This window comes from Athene cunicularia (assembly GCF_003259725.1).
Source record: "Athene cunicularia isolate RWA chromosome 3 unlocalized genomic scaffold, athCun1 chr3_part1, whole genome shotgun sequence".
NCBI lineage: Eukaryota > Metazoa > Chordata > Aves > Strigiformes > Strigidae > Athene > Athene cunicularia.
Genome location: NW_020799097.1, coordinates 51,846,167 through 51,853,733, shown reverse-complemented (window position 1 = coordinate 51,853,733; position 7,567 = coordinate 51,846,167).

Here is a 7,567-nt window from a genome sequence, read left to right as displayed (position 1 = left end):
GGGATGTGGCTGGTGTGTGTTAAACTGGGACTGCATGCATTCCCGGTCTAAATGAGAGGAAGGTGGGCAGAGGCTAAAATGCTGTTGGCCCCTGGTGAATTCTTCACTCTTTCATTGCAGAAATGTGTGCAAGAGAAAATACCTGCAAGCTCACCTAGTTCACACCATGCCTGTGGGAACACAATAAATAGAATGGGAAGTGATGGACCTCTGAAGTGACATACTGTTATGTAGTGTTCTTTTTTTTAAAAAAAAAAATAGACTCAGTCTCTGAAGTACCATCAGAATTTTCCCCATCCAGTTGCAGTATTATAATATATTCCTCGTGTTCACTAGAATATCATATACAACCTGTCATATAGTAAATTACTTCCATATATTATAAAAAATAATAGCCTTATAGAGAGAATGATTGCTGATGGCAGGAGGATTCTGCTTAAGCCACACAGAGCATCAGTTTTGCTATCTTATTAAAAAATCCCTACCAGCTTAAATCTTTGCAGTAAATCCTTCCTCTCCCCATTTAAAATAGGTAACAAATTACTGTTCATGAAAACCTGTAGGTACGACACATCAATATATACAGTTTCTGCTGTAGCTGTTACCGTCCTCTCTCCCTGCTAAGTACATACAAACATGCTGTGGAAGCAATAGAATGGAGGACCAGTCATTTCATCTAAAGATTCATTCTGTATTGAAGCTAGCATTGTTGTGTGAAATGGGAACACTGAAAGGTACCAACCTCGAGAGGCTGAAAACCTCTGCCACCAAGAACCTAGTTTTTGAATGAAGACAACTGCTGAGGAGAGCAGGCTGGGTCACTGAGAAGCCTCCATGAGGAATAAAAATTATGCCCTGTGGACTGCTGTCTGTATGCTTTAACAGCACTGCCTGTCCAAATTGTCAGGGCAACACTCCTGGTTCCTCTTTGTATTCTGGGTCACATCACATGGGGGCACCTCAGACCTCCAAGAGGACACTTGATCACACTATTACTGCTGCTCCAGACCCAGTCCACCTTGTAGGCATTGCTGTATAACCAAGTTAGCAACCCCACACTTCCTCAGTACATGAGGCAACGTCTCTTCAACAAGTTCCTCTGATTAGTCCAAGACAAGGAATGCCATGAACAGTAATATCTTCTTGGAAAATAGTTTTGGCAATGAAACTCTGAAAATTGCATCGAGGAAGCACTATGTTAAAGAAGGAAAGAACCATAAAATTCAATTGTATTGTCTATTCCCTCACAAAAAAAAGTGAAATCAACTAATTCACATAAACGAGCATTTTACATTATTAAAGGCATTTCTGGCTCCCAGAGCTTCACAGCATCTAAAAGTATGAATGTGATATAAATGTGTTACTCTGCTCAGCAATCTACAGAGTTTCTAGTAAGTTTGTTGTGCCCTGCTGAATATCAAGGTCAATGAAAAAAGCCTTGTGTTTGCTGATGACTTATTCCTGCGAAGCGTGCACCAGAACATTGCTCTGTCTCTTCAGAGTCAGATTTTTTTTAATACAGACTTGAATCCTCAGTTTAGCAGGAAAGAAAGTGGAAAGATAAGTTCCTTTTTCTCTATGCTGTTATCAACGATGCAACAGTAGAGCTTTCCAAAACATCAGGAAATACAGATCTTGTCCTTTAGAAAGTAACCTTTCTCACACCTTTTGCATTTGAGATTTCCACATTCCTTTTATCAGAAGGTTATTTATTAAAAGCTAATTACAAAGGTCATAGTTTACACTTCATGAAAGAGATCTATCTGAAAACTGCTGTGGTCACAATAAAGATAAACTTTTAATCACACTAAAAAAGTCAGCTGGATTTTTCTTGTCTTGTTATCCACATAAAGGTTACGTTGCAGGCCTGCTGAAATAACAAACTGAATTCTGAGTGTTAAACTGCAACTTAGTTAAAACTCAGGTGTCAGTTATGAACAGACGCATCCATTTGTTTTTCTCCAAATTATTAGCCAAGAATGTTACTAGTGTTAGAGATCATAAAAGACATACCATGACACATTTAAATGGTTCTTTCGGTTCACTTTCCCATTAAACTAAATGTGATTTTTTTTTTTTTAATTTTTTTTTTTAATGAGGCAGAAAACGCAATTTTAACCAAAGAATCTTTGAACAACAAGATGAGAATGTCTACTGCCCCTTATTGTGATGGTCAAATGAATGTCTCAACCATCGGATGAAGAACTTTGGCAAATTAAATTATTTCTATGGAAACGCCAAGGCTGTGTAGGTAATGACAGGGAGGTGTGGCAAGAGGAGGGGGTCCTGCAGAGGTGGGACCACACTTTTCTGAAGCTGAACTTTCCTATCTTGAGCGACTCTGTGAAAAGCCAATAGAGAAGCTGTTTTCATGACACATGTGCCAAAAGGAAAGGTCAAACAACAGTCACACCTGCAGAGAGGGGGGGACTAACTCCCCAGTGATCCCCCAAGCCCACCAACTCATTTCCAGAAGAATCTGAAGGTACAAACTGTGCATGTATCAAAAGCAAGGAGAATACTAGAAGTATAAATTGTGCATGATGCCTGGTTAGCCTAATGAGTCCAAGTACCCACCCAGAGGAAGGGCAAGAAATTATAAACAGACACAAGTCAAAGTCCTGGGGGGCTGCACTTCTCTGGAACTGGACCTGTAGGCTGGCTGGACCAATGATGGAACCAGCACTGGTGAAATCTTCCTTTCTGTCTTTCTCTTTTGCTCTTTCATTTTTTGGTTGGGTTGTTTTTTGTTTGGTTTTTTTTTCTGTCTCCCCTTTTCTCTCCCATTCTTATGCTATATCCCCACATATAAGGCAAGGCTTGTTTGGGTATATTTAAGGCTTATCAGGGTATAAGATCTGTCATTAGTCTGTGTAAGCTTAATGCCTGTTGCAGAGGCTGCAAAGATTACTGACAAAATTTCATGCCAATTACCTGTTGTGAGTGAACAAAAAATTGAGTTTTATGAATTGAAGAATCCTTGGAGTCATTTCACCTTAATTGTGACCAGGGAATTGGTAAATCTGAGTCATCGTACCAAGAGATTGGGACATGACACTTATACAACTAAAAAAATGCTTCAGTTGCTATCTTCTGGATAGTTTAAGACCATGGACAAAAAAAAACAAGTCTTGGTGCTACCCTTTGGACATTGTCCATGTATCCTCAGAATACAGATCTACTGCTTAGCATACCCTTTTCAGGCAGCTGAACTAGATGATTATTGTAGGTCCCTTCCTATTGAAATACTATATGTGTCTATGTGGTTTTCTACATTTAAATTCACTGTCCAGATTAGTGTTCCCAGGGACTAACTGAATCCACAGTCTGTCAGAAAATCTAGCAAAATCATCTCTCTAAGTTCCACAGAGACTCTGAATTACCTCCTTTCATAGATCACATGAAGTTTTGTTTAAGAGACTTCTTGTGTGTGGTGCAGATGGGTAAATAGAGGACAGTGGATGCTGTAAACATTGCTTTGTTTACAGCTGGGAAAACACAAATAGCTGGGAATACTTTGCACTGCTTTGCAATGATGTTCAGGCACTGACTTACCTGGGAACAGCACTCTACCACAGTATCACATCAGCTGAAACACCTTTCCACACTTCTCAACTGTCCGTCATCTCATTTTTTCAGAGATTGCAATGGTCTTAGTTTTCCACTAATTGAGTTATAACCTTGAATAGACCCTATCCACTAATTAAATTGGAGATTAGAGCCAAGGCTTTAAGCTAACAGTGCAAGTTGAGTGTGGGAGAGCTGTCAGAACAGTGAAGAGGCAGCCAACCACATTTCGCGTTAGCTGAAGCTGTGGCTTTGGCTTGGTGGTCCAATGCAAATATAATGAGATACAGTAATTCAGTTGGAAGTAGCCAAGGTGTCACTAACAACCCTGTCTTCCATGCCCCGGCAACTCATCACTGACTTGAAAGTAAAGGGTATTTTATCTATTGATGATATTTGGCTGTCCAGGTTCCCCTAGTCAGCAAGTTGCCTGGGAAGTCTATCTTCAAAAGGAGGCAAGGGAGGTCTTTTAAAGACCTTCCATTCACACATCTGCATCACTTCAATTTTGCCCGTGGTGAATTTTATCCAGCTTTCTTCACCAGAAAAGGATCTCATGTTATGTGACACCTTAGCAATGGCAGTTATCACTTCAATGGACAATGAGACATAGAGTCTGCTAATGGTCAGCTATCAGAGCAACTTTCTTTTCTTATTTCATAGACTCTCTTACCAGAGAAAAATGTAGTTTATTATTTGTATGTTTCACAAATGGGAGAAATGCCAATGCAAATGAAAAATTTACTTTTATGTTACCTTTGTATCCTTTGAAAACCTTGAGTAATAACACTCATAATGACCAACAAGTTGTAAGACTCAATGTTACGTGTTTTCTAAGAGGAGGAAGCCTCAAGTTGCTCTTCAAAGGTGGTAACATATGCTCTGAGAAGTCTCTGTATCAGCATAAATACCATGCACACTGCATGGTCAAAGACAAAGCATACAGTGTTGTATCAAGGACTTACCCAGCAGAGGTATCAAATGCAAGAAATTCACTTAAGTTCCACATTTCAGGCTTGTTCAAATCAGCTTTTTCCTTCTCAGCCCTCTTTGGAACCAGTCCACACAGAGAACTGTACTTTCTGTCTGGAACAAAAACAATAAATAAAAAGTAATTGCATGGGGAGAAGAGAATATCTAAATTAGAAATTCTTGTCTTAAAGGGACACTTATTTTGGTTTGACAGTTTAATGGTCACAGACCTTAGTCTTTTCTCTGAAGACTTGATCCACCCTAAGTCTAAACACACTTCAAAATTGCTCTCTAACTGAAAAACTAGTCCACTTAGAGATTTGGGCAAAAAATAACACTTTCCAGGAATTTTTTGAAGTGAATTCTAGAAGAACCGTTCTTTAAAAAATATATATTTATTTACTTGCACTCAGACTTTCTCTGTGGTTTTCTTTTTTGTATTTCTATTAACTTACATTTTAAAAGCAATAAAATTATTTTATAGTTATATATATCACTGGGTTTTAAATGTAATATTATATATCAAGTATTTATGTATAATACATGTCAGAAGTAGCAGAATATATTAAAGTGTCACTGCAAGTAGCATGCATTGAAACAATATCAAAAGAATTTTTATAGTTCTAAAAGAATAAAAAATAAAAATATCACATTTTCCAGAATTTTTTTTTTAAATAAACAAAATTGAAAAAAAAAAAAAAAAAAAAAAAAGTTTGCATTTTTAATTCTATTATTTTTTTGTGAGGGAACATTTTTAACTTTCACAAGTCCACACTAGTAATGATGGAGTGAAATAAGTGTCAGAATGTAAAGAAAAACATTTTTTACATTTTATGATAGTGAAACATTACAGTGTCTATCTTCAAGTGGGTTTTCATTGGTGTAATGACAGATTTACTTACCTCAAAATGTTCAAAACCCAAAACCCATAGCAATGGAAGATTCAGATATTCTCCTTTCATAGAGGAAGATCACTAGAGAAAATGGCAGCTACTGTCGTTGGCCCAGGGTCACACTGATGTCTTCAAAGAAGCTAAACCTGTGAGAGTAGGTGCTTTCCCTGGGGAGCAAAGGGGTTTGCTGTTTGGAGAAGATTGTGCTTGCACTGCTGTAAGAGACAAGAAGAGTAATCACCAGGCAGGAATTCACCAAACTGCCAGTGCTGAATAGGTCAAGGAAGAAACCAGAATCCGAGACCTAAATGGACCCAATACTTTAGTAGAGAAAAGTCAGATATATGGGGAAAAAAAAAAAAAAAAAGTGCTTTGTTGTTGATATTTTTCTTCTGTGCTGAGTGAAACAGGCACTTGTGAACATTTCTGGTTAATAATCTGGATTCCACCCAAGAAATACCTGGCATATCAATGTCATCTCCTAAATGATACAGCCTCTGATGCCCAGAATATTTACTCACTGCTGAGGAAGAAACAATAATTATACTTTATTATAGCTTTCCCACTTCATAAAAGGGGTAGAGGGAGAGAATATGAAAGTAGAATGTCCTCTCTGAAGCAAACAAACAAACAAAAAAAAAAGAAATCCAAAAGTTTTTAACATTTACAATAATTATATTAAACTTTTATCAAAACAAGATATTTTGATTCTTTAATATTATAAGATTTCTTCTTATAATTTAATATTATAAGAATTATGAGTGAAGGTAACATATAAATTATTCCATGGCCCTATAGGTAACTTTTCTGTTTGGAAACTGTTTATTTTCATTATTATTTCAGAGTTAACTTCTGGCATCCTTACAGTTTTCCCTTCTTTTTTGGGTCTTTACTGTATATGTGTCAATGTTAAGAGACACTGTTCACAGATACTTGTAGTATTCTTGCAATAAAATGAGACCACTTCTAACCACAAGTCTCTCAACTGCAAATCTCACCTGTCAAACAAAGTTCAAAGTTTCCACTCATTTCCAGTCACTGGAGTTTCTTTGTCACTCACTTGTGACTATGTCTTAGCAGTTGTCCAAGAGCAATTATGTGACAGCAATTATGAACATCACCAGGTATTAGTTGGCAACATTCAACAGACTTTTATAACCTATGGGCAATAGCAGTGCACTCTCATAATTTGTATTTAGCAAGTCCCCGTGAAACATTTTCATGATAAGTATTGCCCTGGTGCTTTTACAACGATACTAATTGATCCAAATGATCACATGGGCCCTGTTTCAGCAGTGTGTTTAAGCAAGGCACCTAACTTTAAGATTAAAGGTAAGCTTGTGCTTAGATACCTTGCTGCCCTTGGGTCACAATGAAGGAACTTATTACAAAGTTACAATAGACTCTTAACTCTGTATTTCCTGCCTCTTATACTACAAAAGCTCACCCTTAACCTTTCTGTAACAGGGATTTTTCATTTAATGCCCCACGGGGTTAAAAGACAGATGAGTTGACGGTAAGAAGAGGTATATAAATGCTTTGCACATTGACAGCGCCTACGCTGGAATGTAGTTTGCAGTAAAAATGCTGCCATATGTTGAAAAAAAGTCTTCATATCTGCTTTTATTTCTTTAATACCTTCCAGACAACAGAACGGGACACAGCTCCTACCAGAGCAGCAGTTTAAGTAGCCAATACAACCACTGATATTTGGGAGACATACTGTAATGCTGGCCTTGAACCACCACAGTAACTCAGGCTCCCAGGCTCCAACATGCACGAAATCTGAGACCTATTACCCCTCCCCGTTGCTTTTATTATTGCAGTGCACACTGAATGCAAGCATCTAATCTAGGTGAAACTTCAACCAGTTTCCAGTGTGTACAGAGCACTGGCAACCTCTCCTGGCAAAACCATTGCCGGGTTGAAATGTGTAGACTGTTGAGCAGATGTAGTGTTTTACCAGTCAGGATTAAATACCTGCTAACCTTCCAAGGTTCAGTGCTAAAAAGCAAACACACAGATAAAGATTCAGACAAATCAGACAGAATTTAGAAATCTTTGGACCTGGCTTTAGAATTAATCAGAGCCTAACAACAGAAATATTTGCCATTATAAAATAAACTGGGGGGGGG